Source organism: Pantherophis guttatus, chromosome 4 (assembly GCF_059756535.1).
Source record: "Pantherophis guttatus breed Tessera chromosome 4, ASM5975653v1, whole genome shotgun sequence".
Taxonomy (NCBI): domain Eukaryota; kingdom Metazoa; phylum Chordata; class Lepidosauria; order Squamata; family Colubridae; genus Pantherophis; species Pantherophis guttatus.
Window position 1 is genome coordinate 41,211,241 of NC_142066.1, and position 12,535 is coordinate 41,223,775.

The window sequence follows — 12,535 nt, forward strand, 5'->3', positions numbered from 1 at the left end:
TTCTCTTCACCATGATGACAAGATAGGGCAAAAATGTAAAATGTGAGGACAGTCGTAAGTTTGAGGACTGGTCAAAAGTGTGAGGACCAGTCAAAAATAACTTTTGCAGCCCTCTGAGTAGTCCATATGCATAAAAGGATACAGCAATAGAGAGGGATGAAGGAAGGGAAGGGAAATTAGAGTAGGAGGGAGGGTAAGAGAGGGAGGAAGAGAGGAGGAGAAGGAGAAAGGAAGAGGAAGTAGGGAGGAGAAGAAGAGGGTGGGGGGAAGAGAAAGTAAGAAGGAAAGAAAAGAGAGAGGTGGTAGATTTGAGGAGAAAGATTGCTGTACAATAAAAAAGATGAAAGGGAAGAAAGCCAACCCTAAACAAATATAAAGATATTAAGATAAAGAATGAATGGTTAAACTTTAAAGAATAAAAGAGAACAAATATGAATAAATAGCAATAATTAGAAACACACATACAAACATACAATGTATTTTCTTTGAACAGAATATTTGGCTGGTTCACAAATTTAAATAGTGTTTAGTTATTTCAATTAAATTTTCTATTTCTATATTTCCTTTTTGTTATATTTATTCCTCATCTATTTTTAAAAAAAAACCAATATTACCCTTCATCCTCATCTCTAATCTTAATCAAATTCAATTTTTCCCTTCTATTCTATATTATACCCCTTCCCATTGTCATCTATTTTTATATCCATCCTCACATTGGTTAATTATGTAATACAGTTGTTTAATACAAATTCAACATTTTAATATAAATCAATTAGTTATATAATTATCTTTTTTGTATATTAATCAATATGAACATGAATATTCCAATTATTTCCATGCAATCCAATTTCTTACAAATCAATTAATTATATTTACCAATAATAATAAACCAAATAATTCCCCCATATATTCCTCCAAACCACAATTTAACCATTTCTGCTAATATACAATTAATAATATCTCAATTATTACAATTCCCTAGTTAAATAGAGCTTTTTTTCTTTTGTGTTTTAAAATCTTGAACTTTCCTCCTAAATTTCCCATTGTTTGCAGTTTTGCACCTACCTTTTTGGGTGAGGAAAAAGAAAAAGAAATCTCTCTCTGCCTCATTTTGTCACGTTGCAGCAAAGACCCTGCTTTCGCTTTCGCCTTTGTTTTCAGCATAGCTAGGGGAAAAAAAAATCTGCTCCAGGAACTCTTTACACTGATCACCTGTAGTGCGGCCCTTTGAAGCCCCGCAGTAAGAGTTTAAACAGGTTTTTTTCCCTCTAGCCATCAGCTGGGACTCAGGAGGCAGCCGGGACTCAGGAGGCAGAATGAAAAATCGGGACTTTTTTAAAACGCCACGGGACGTGGGACAAATTGCTAAAAATCAGGACTGTCCCGCCAAAAGCGGGATGTCTGGTCACCTTAGACAATAGTATACTACTGTCACAAAAGTGGAAGGGAGTAAAATTTTCAGCTCAGGAAGGAGCCAGAGGTTGTATAAAATTGATGTGTGTATCCAGTTGCTTAAATACCTGATTATTATCAGTCAGCTATGTAACAGGGAATCACATTGTAAAGCTAAATACAAGCTTCTGTAGCCATAATTTTAGCACATTGTCTGAATCAAGTCATCACTCTAAATGTTTATGTAGTAAGGTGACCAGATTTTAACGTTGGTAAAGAGGGACATTGTGGGCGTGGCTTATTTTGTGGGTGTGGCTAGCTGGTCACGTGACTGGGTGGGTGTGGCTAGCTGGTCACGTGACTGGGTGGGCGTGGCTAGCAGGTCATGTGACCGGGTGGCCATGGCTATGTGTATAGGGTAAGGTGAACAGATTTTAACATTGGTAAGAAGGACACCATTGTGGGCGTGACTTATTGTGTGGGCGTGGCTTGGAGGCCATGTGACTGGGTAGGTGTGGCTAGCTGGTCATGTGACCGGGTGGCCATGGCTATGTGTATAGGGACTACTCAGAGGGCTGAAAAAAGTCATTTCTGACAGGTCCTCACACTTTTGACTGGTCCTCACACTTATGACCATCCTCACATTTATGCCCGTGCAGTATTCTTAACAACCATGTCACTCATTTCACAACTGCTTCTCTTCACCATGATGACAAGATAGGGCAAAAATGTAAAATGTGAGGACAGTCGTAAGTTCGAGGACTGGTCAAAAGTGCGAGGACCAATCAAAAATAACTTTTTCAGCCCTCTAAGTAGTCCATATGCACAAAAGGACTAACCAGAGGGCTGAAAAAATCATTTCTGACAGGTCCTCGCACTTTTGACTGGTCCTCACACTTATGACCATCCTCACATTTATCCCCATGCAGCATTCTTAACAACCATGTCTATTTATTCATATTTGTTCTCTTTTATTCTTTAAAGTTTAACCATTCATTCTTTATCTTAATATCTTTATATTTGTTTGGGATTGGCTTTCTTCCCTTTCATCTTTTTTATTGTACAGCAATCTTTCTCCTCAAACCTACCACCTCTCTCTTTTCTTTCCTTCTTACTTTCTCTTCCCCCCCCTCTTCTTCTCCTCCCTACTTCCTCTTCCTTTCTCCTTCTCCTCCTCTCTTCCTCCCCCTCTTACCTTCACTCCTACTCTAATTTCCCTTCCCTTCCTTCATCCCTCTCTATTGCTGTATCCTTTTATGCATATGGACTACTCAGAGGGCTGAAAATGTTATTTTTGACTGGTCCTCGCACTTTTGACCAGTCCTCGAATTTACGACTGTCTTCACATTTTACATTTTTGCCCTATCTTGTCATCATGGTGAAGAGAAGCAGTTGTGAAATGAGTGACATGGTTGTTAAGAATGCTGCATGGGCATAAATGTGAGGATGGTCATAAGTGTGAGGACCAGTCAAAAGTGCGAGGACCTGTCAGAAATGACTTTTTTCAGCCCTCTGGTTAGTCCTTTTGTGCATATGGACTACTCAGAGGGCTGAAAAAGTTATTTTTGATTGGTCCTCGCACTTTTGACCAGTCCTCGAACTTACGACTGTCCTCACATTTTACATTTTTGCCCTATCTTGTCATCATGGTGAAGAGAAGCAGTTGTGAAATGAGTGACATGGTTGTTAAGGATGCTGCATGGGCATAAATGTGAGGATGGTCATAAGTGTGAGAACCAGTCAAAAGTGTGAGGACCAGTCAAAAATAACTTTTTCAGCCCTCTAAGTAGTCCATATGCACAAAAGGACTAACCAGAGGGCTGAAAAAATCATTTCTGACAGGTCCTCGCACTTTTGACTGGTCCTCACACTTATGATCATCCTCACATTTATGCCCATGCAGCATCCTTAACAACCATGTCACTCATTTCACAACTGCTTCTCTTCACCATGGTGATAAGATAGAGCAAAAAACGTAAAATGTGAAGACAGTTGTAAGTTCGAGGACTGGTCAAAAGTGCGAGGACCAGTCAAAAATAACTTTTTCAACCCTCTGAGTAGTCCATATGCATAAAAGGATACAGCAATAGAGAGGGATGAAGGAAGGGAAGGGAAATTAGAGTAGGAGTGAAGGTAAGAGGGGGAGGAAGAGAGGAGGAGAAGGAGAAAGGAAGAGGAAATAGGGAGGAGAAGAAGAGGGGGGGAAGAGAAAGTAAGAAGGAAAGAAAAGAGAGAGGTGGTAGGTTTGAGGAGAAAGATTGCTGTACAATAAAAAAGATGAAAGGGAAGAAAGCCAATCCCAAACAAATATAAAGATATTAAGATAAAGAATGAATGGTTAAACTTTAAAGAATAAAAGAGAACAAATATGAATAAATAGCAGTAATTAGAAACACACATACAAACATACAATTTATTTTCTTTGAACAGAGTATTTGGCCAGTTCACAAATTTAAACAGTGTTTAGTCACTTCAATTAAATTTACAATTTCTATATTTCCTTTTTGCCATATTTATTCCTCATCTATTTTTTTAAAAAAACCAATATTACCCTTCATCCTCATCTCTAATCTTAATCAAATTCAATTTTTCCCTTCTATTCTATATTATACCCCTTCCCATTGTCATCTATTTTGATATCCATCCTCACATTGGTTAATTATGTAGTTATGTAATACAGTTGTTTAATACAAATTCAACATTTTAATATAAATCAATTAGTTATAAAACTATCTTTTTTGTATATTAATCAATATGAACATGAATATTCCTATTATTTCCATGCAATCCAATTTCTTACAAATCAATTAATTATATTTACCAATAATAATAAACCAAATAATTTCCCCCATATATTCCTCTGAACCACAACTTAACCATTTCTGCTTTCAACACAATATACAATTAATAGTATCTCAATTATTACAATTCCCTAGTTAAATACAGCTTTTTTTTCTTTTGTGTTTTAAAATCTTGAACTCTCCTCCTAAATTTCCCATTGTTTGCAGTTTTTCACCTACCTTTTTTGGGGAGGAAAAATAAAAATAAAAATAAATCTCTCTCTGCTTCATTTTGTCACGTTCCACCAAAGATCCTGGTTTCGGTTTCCTTTCTGCAGCTTAGCTAGGGGAAAAAAAAACTCTTTACACTGATTGCCTGTAGGGCGGCCCTTTGAAGCCCCGGGCAAGAGTTTAAACAGTTTTTTTTTCTTCTAGCCATCAGCTGGGGCTCAAGAGGCAGCGGGACTGAGGAGGCAGAATGAAAAATTGGGACTTTTTTGAAACGCCGCGGGACGTGGGACAAATTGCTAAAAATCGGGACTGTCCCGCCAAAAGCGGGACGTCTGGTCACCTTATTATGTAGGCCAGTTGTTTAGGCCTAGCATAATAGGCAATTATAGGAATTTTATGCTTTGTTAATTTGGGATGGTTTAGTTTGCTGAGAATGATATAGGAGGAGTGGCCTACTGGAATGACAGTCTTCTCCATGACTTAGGTGTCCGAATAGGCTTGAAATTGGCTTCAATCTGTGTCTCTTTACCTGTGTTTAGAGAAAGGCTGTTTTCTCATCTTCCTCTCCTTTTCCTCCTCCCAGACATATCTCCCTGCCTAAGCCAGCAATGGTCCATCACACTATGCCCTCCTGCCCTTAGCCTTGTATTCCTCTGTAGTTTGGCCTGGATGTGGGACAATTGATACCCTTTGGACTCTGAATCAGGGGTGAAATTCAAATTTTTTCCCTACTGGTTTTGTGGGCGTGGCTTGGTGGTGGTGGGTTGTGTGACTGAATGGGTGTGGCCAATTCAATGTCACTCATGGCCACGCCCACTCAGTCACATTGCAGCGAAAATTACCAGAACTGCTCTGCTTCTTGAACACATTGCCGCTGCCGTGTTCCATGTGCCAGCCACGCACATGCACATTTTTGCCTGCTGCCGCTGTGCCATAGGAACTTGACGATCAGCTGTGCAACAATTAGCTGTGCCGGGTAATCATGGGAACTTCTTCTTTTTACTTTTAAGCATTTTTTTTACTACCAATCAGCTGTGAGACAATCATCCGTGCCTGATTGTCTATGAGGTTTCTGCTTGTTGCAGGGGCCATTTTGTGTGAAGTCCAGCTGCTTTTGCATTGTGTGTGAGTCACAATGCAAAAGCAGCTTTTGTTATTTTTGTGTAAAGTGTGATAGTTGGTTTTTGAGCTCTCTGTGAGGTTCCTGCTTGTTGCAGGAGGCATTTTGTGTGAAGTCCAGCTGCTTTTACATTGTGTGTGAGTCAGTTGTGCAGCCACACCCACCTGGTCACATGATCACCAAGACGTGCCCACCAAGACATGCCCACAGAACCGATAGGGAAAATTTTTGAATTTCACCACTGATATATACCACAGAACTGCCATGAACCAATAAAGAAAATACTAATTTGAATGCCACAGAATGTTTCACTGGAGAGAAAGAGAAAAGGGGCATTTAAAAACCCACCACGAAGTCATCCTCCTCATGTCGAATTCCTGATGGCACCAAATTCAAGGAAAGGATGAGAAAGGGGTCAATCCCCTCTTCCCTCTTGCAACAGACGGTTTGCAAACCTGGGGTGCTCATTTCACCTCTTATCTTGGGAGTAGTCACTTATCGGGAGCAATGTTTCAGATGCATAACTTGTAGCTGCGCCAGCATTAGTAGACAGGGAGTGGGGGGAAGAGTGATAATTAAAGAAATTTCAGTACTTCAGTTGCTAAGGCTGATTTCCCCCCCTCTAATATTTAGTTAACTATATTGAGCTGTTTTTGATCTGATTAAATTATTTCGCTAATCATTTAGTTATCAGTTATTTATCTAAAGGCTCTGTGTGCTGTGTGCTGTGTTTTGCTCCTGGGTTTATCTCAAAATACTAGTTACACTGCCTAAACTCTGACATTTCTTTGTTTAGTTTCTTTCATTTAAAATAGTCATTGTTTTTCTGGATATTAATTAAACTGTAGAAAACGTCTCTGGCTCTGTTTCATAAAAGCCTGCCTCTAATTGGACAGGAGACAAAAGGAAATTGGGAACAAAGAAAAGTCCCTTTCAGGTACGGGAGTCTAGGCTTCCTTCACAGTCTCGCTTCTCTCAGTTCTGATTCTGCTGTTCAGTAGTGCAGTAAAGGCAGCTTGATTTATGCAGTGTGTGTAAGAGAATGAGCTCATGTGGGAGAATGAAACGCTCTATATTTTCAAGTTTTTTAAAAATTTCAATTTAGACAAGCTTTTAATGATTCATGAAATCTGTTGCTCTTTTCTTCAAAAAGCCCCCCCCCCACTTAATCTGTTGAGGAAATTAATTCCCCTCCCAAAAATGGCTGCAACAAAACACATTCATTGCACTTGAGAAGGAAAAGGTCAACTCGATTCGATACAGTAAGTTCTACTGTGTGGTGTATCGATAGCACTTCGAGGGGATATCTAGAACCATCTTATCTCTCTTATCTGTCTTTCTTTCATATGAAAAGAGGAGCGAACATTAAGAAACATGTGTGTTTCAAAGAAGGCTTGATGTAGGTGGGTTTAAAACTAAAATATACCAAAGGATACATAGGAGAGGATGAAAGCATTGCAATTTCTCACACAAATCATCCTGAAAGTGCACTTGACGGGAAGAGTAGGGGGAGGGAACATGCTAAAGCGCAGTACCTTTGGGGGTTTAACTGACCAAATGGGGGATTTTTTAAAAAAACCTGAGACTTAAAGATCAGCCTGTGTATTGCATGGAACAGGGTGGCAGCGCAGAGTGACTCTGGTAATTTTTGCTGCAAGAAGCCTGCATCCGCTGTCTCTTTTTCAGTGCAAGGAGAGCAGGCAGTAGGTGGGGGTAGACGGGGCCAACCAGGGGTGGTTTTTACCGGTTCTGCAAACCATTTAATATTGCCGCTACCGTATGTGCGATCCGGTCTGAACCAGTTGAATTTCACCCCTGACTCTGATGGTTTAGGAGTCCTGCTGAGGAAATGGAAGGGGAAGAAAGAAAAGGAGAGAGATTAATTCATACTGATGAGGCTGCAAATGAGACTGAGCTGGTAAAAGATCATAAAATATTGAGAAGGAAGCAATGCCCTACTAGGTCATTGGGGGGAGGAGGGCTAAAATTCCTTTGCCTTCCCTTTCATTCTGAGCTTTCAATATGGGTATCCTTTCTGGGCTGAGCTGAAATTTCAGGGATTTGTAGGATACTTGAAATCCCAACTGGCAGTCTCCTTGTCCCATGTTTTTGTTTTGGAATTGGCTGCTTCTTTTATGTCAAAGCTGCTGTGTCTTTAACACCGATACTAGAAGGAATACCACAGGTACATCTTGATATCCATATGGGAAGTAGAGTAGTTTAATTTCTGACTATGGGTGATGAGTGGCATGCAGCATCAAGCATTGTGGCTTAATATTTTCCTTCTATACAGATTATACTTTTGATTAAGATGTCCCTTTTTTAAAAAAATAAAATCCTTGCTGTCACTGGAATGGTTAACTCATATATTGTGTTTTTTTTCTTCACCGAGGTGGGCTATACCACTTCTAATTTCAAATATTTTTCTCCTCTCTCCATGCACCCAAACATCCTTTTTCCTCCCTACCTTCTTCCTCCAGGGGCCAAGAAAGATGCTTAGACAGTATGTATAGTTTTCTTTCAAAGTTTAATCATTTTTTGTTTTGGATTGTGGCTGTATCAATTTTTTTTCTTCCTGATGTTCTATGTGTTTATTGTTCTAAAGCAATCCACCTTGGGAAGGATTTGGTCTGAAAGGCAATGAATCGATATTTTAAAAAGATAACCATTCTGTCTGTATTATTTATTACGTTATCTGTAGATCGGCTATATAAGTGGACCCAGGTTGCTATGCTTAATGGGAGAGCACAAGAAACAATGTGGACCTTCTCCAATCAAGAGTCTGATATATGCTTTGAATTCTTTGGTCCCCAGAACTCTTACCTAAAATGGAAGTTGAAATCAAAACATCTGGAGAACACTTAGGGGCAGACTGTATCTAATTTGGGAGGAAGATCAAAGCCTTGAATGAAAATATTGAAATCTACAGATCATTGCCTCTAGCTTCACCCCTTTATGCTGTAGTCTTTCTATTTTTCCAAATGCCAAGTTCTTTCTGATGTAATCTATTGCCAATTATTGCATGGAGTATATATCAGAAGGGGCTGAACCCAATCCCCCTCCCTTCCTCTCTTACATACACATTCACACACTATCCTTTCTCTCAAGAAGTAGGCTTTGGAGGCCAGCAGGATAGAAACAGTAGCTCTTATTAGATGTCTGGATTGTTCCCTTGCCATGGATGTTTCAGATTGAGCAAAGGGCTACAGATAAGCCACTTCTTATGGTGTCTGGTGTCAACAGACTTGAGTTCAGTGAATCAATAGCCTGATTCATCATAAGACAACTTCCTATATTTTTGTAGAAGACCTGTCTTACTACAATCATTAGGGGCTTTCTCAACTAAGCCTGCCCTTCACATTAGACTTAGATGTTATGGAGGAAAGTTGTGTACTTGTTAATATTTCAGAACGAGGAATGTGGATCTAGTTAAGTCAATGTGCTTTGCATAGCACAATGTGCTCAGACTCTAATGCACATTCTTCTCTGAAACCCTAGAAAGATAATCTTCATGTAGCTGCAGCTGAACAAGACAAACAGGTCAGGATCATTTTAAATTTATTAAATTTACAGCAAGGAATTACAGCAAAGAAGGGGAGACTGTTTTGAGACTCCTTACACCCACCAGACAGTCAGTTGGTTAAGTGCCCACAATGTGCTTCCTGAAGTCTAAACATGTCTATAAATCAGAAATAGCAGGGATAGTTAACCCATTTCAGCCAAGGTTACAAGTCTTCTTTCTGACCTCTTGGAGGCCTCAGGAGATGTGCCTGATGGTATTGAGACACCATTGAAAAGGACAGGGCCAAATGTTCAGAACTTCTTTTATTAATTCGGATAGGTCTACAGATTATAAAATATAATTCCGGTATCCATCATACATGAACCTTACTAGAGTAACTTCTCCAGCATCCCAAACTGGGGTGCTATTCAGCAGATTCTGGAGAACCGGTAGCGGAAATTTTGAGAGTTTGTAGAACTGGCAAATACCACCTCTGGCTTGCCCCAGAGTGGGGTGGGTGTTAAGTGTGGGGTTAAATGAAGAAGCAGGACTCCAGCAAGTGATTTCAGCTCTTTATTTACGGCTCAGAAAACTTCTGCTAGGCTAGCCGGCAGCGCTCTCTTTTAAAGGGAACTGTCCAACAGCCTATCCATTGACATTGCTTTAATTTCCTGCCACTCAAGTGGGCCAATGAGTGGTGGGTATGCTAATGTCCGGCTAACCACAGACCTGAGTGAAGCCTATGCTCCAGGCTTCACTCTCTATTTATATATTTAACACCCCTCCCCTCTGGAATGGCACTCAGCCAATCCTTGAAGACTTATAGCACATTGTCACGCAGGTGGGGTGTTGGTGGATGCGACCTGACCTGTGTAGTTCATTTGTATCAGCAGTGGTGGCCTGGGCGGTCAGGTCTACTGTTGTCCTGAGTCAGTGAATGGAAGTGCCTGAAAGTTCCCAGGTGGCATGGCTGACTCCACCCGGCCCAACTCTTCGTGAACTCTTCACTGGATGCGGGGCCCTTCAGGTGTGTGTGTCCATACCCAGTTTGGGTTCGAGAGTGGGGTATTTGGTTCGTGATAGTTTAGGTCGGCGTCTGCGGTTGTTTTGGAATCTGTTTGGGGTGGAGTACTGTCTTTTTCTACTGGTGTTTTGGAATAGGTTTGGGGCAGAGTATTTTCAAATTGTCATAAGCTAGAGTTCCCTATTTGGACCCAGAGTTGATCTATATGCCTCTTTCAAATTTTCCCATCTTCTAGCTCCATTTGGTATGACTGGGGACCGGTAAAGGTAACTACTTTGGCCCAGACCCAGGCCGGGTCTCCTGCATAATTGTGGGCATAGACTAGATCTCCTATGTTAAAAGACCGGGACTGGCTGGTCTAATCTATGGGTGCCTGGGCGCTGTAGTTTGGGTGTGGCCTGTCTAGTTGGGACCTTAGTTTACGACCCATTAATAATTCAGCCAGGCTCCAATTGGTGGTGGCACTAGGGATTATATGCTGGGCTAGCAGGAATAGGTATATCTTGGCCTGCCAGTTCCCCAGACCCATCCTGGCTAAGGTTTCTTTGGTTGATCGCACCCTTCATTCCGCTTGACCATTGCTAGCTGGATGAAAAGGTGTGACAAGAAACCAGAAGCGTCATGACGAGTCTGGCTGAAAAATAGCGGGCTTCGACGCTACAAAGCGGGCTTCAACAAGCTCCATGAAAATCCAGCCGGACAAACTGCTGTCAGGGGGTCTTCAGACTGTAACTGTCCTGTAGCATGGTGAAGGAGAGGCACCTCAGATGACCAAGAGGAACAGGCAAATTCCTCAAAAGGTCAGAGGCAGCTCTTTAATGGCGGCAGGGGTGGCAGCCATTAAAAGATGACCGCTCTGAAGCTGGGGCAACTGGAATAAGATTTTTGTGCAGGAGCAGTGTTTGAAAGGAGTGCTGGTACCAGGTGAGTGATTGGCCAACTCACAGGTAAAAAAGGAAATTAAAAAAAAAACTTTAACATGTTCTGGAGCAGAAATAAGCAGCTAATTGGCACTTGGGAATTTTAATGGAGGAAGAAGAACAAAGAGGAGGTTAAAGTACTAAAACCCAAGAAAGAAAACTTTATAACTGAATTTAAAATTGGATTTGGAGAAATTAAAATTAATACAAGAAAAAGAAACCTGAGGGAAAGTACTTTTTATGAGGATTTGAAATATTTTTGACAGTTTTTACACTTGAAGGAAGAACAAAGAGGAAGTTAAAATATTAAAACCCAAGAAAGGAAATTTTATAACTGGACTTAAAACTGATTTTGGAGAAACTAAAAATAATAAAAGGAAAAGAAATCCGAGGGAAAGTATTTTCTATGTGGATTTAAAGCTTTTGTAACTTTAACTAAAGCTTGATACTTTGTTGTACTGAGAACATTGTGGATTGAAGAGAGACATCTGCTGGTGGAAAGAAAACATTACAAGACTGGCCCAAAAATGGAAGAAAATAATAGCAGTGACCTTGACTACTAAAAGAAATGGTGAGAACTTTTAAGAAGTATTTGGTATTTTAAAAAATTGCTTGGTTTTGACTTTCAACAGAGGTGGAAAATAACAAAGCTTTAAATTGGAGTGGATCGGACAAATATTTGAACTGGATATTATCTGGAAATAAAAAAAAAGACTATATGGACTTTAAAATCTTAATTAAATACAAACTAAAATATTAACAATTTTTAAAATTGACAATATGGAGTCTTGGATATGTGAGGAATTAATTGAGATGTTTAAAAACATGCATGAATCATTAAAGGGCAACAAAATGTCAGAAATTTTGCTAAACACACAAAACAAGAAAAAGAGAATATAAATGAGAAGCAAGAAAATAATACTGAAGGAAAAGGAATTGAATGTAAAAAGTTAGATGATAACACAATGGTATTTACAGAGGCAAAAAAAGAGTGGATAGGGGAGAACATGCCCCCCAAAAGAATCAATCAAAGGGAAGAGAAGGAAATGGAAAAAGATTAGGAAAAAGCTTGGGGAGAATTATGTGAGTAATAGACCCAAAAGTTAAAAAAAAGGATTCAGAGAAAAGATACAATAAATAGAAAAAGAAAAAGAAAAAGTTAAGAGAATGGGATGAAAGGAGAAAATTATTAAGAAGTCAGATTTTCGAGAGACCAAGAGAAAATGGTTAAAAGGGGAAGAACAGTGGAAATAAGAAAAGGAAATAAGGCATATATTAGAAGATCTAAGGGAACTGTATTAATATTAATTGTGAATGTATGAAGCGAATATGATGATGTATATTGTTTATTGTAAACAGAACAGCAGATGAAATATGAAGTGGCAATTTGGTTAAGTTATGAAAATAACTGAAATCAAGAAACAAAATTAAAATGATAAAAAGTGCAATGGGGATTTTGAAAAAACATGTTGTAAATGATGAAATAATTGATGCTATAGTAAGAAATCAGGAATTAAGGGCAGATAGTGATATTGCTTATTATGTGCTAAGTAGAGATTAAGATAA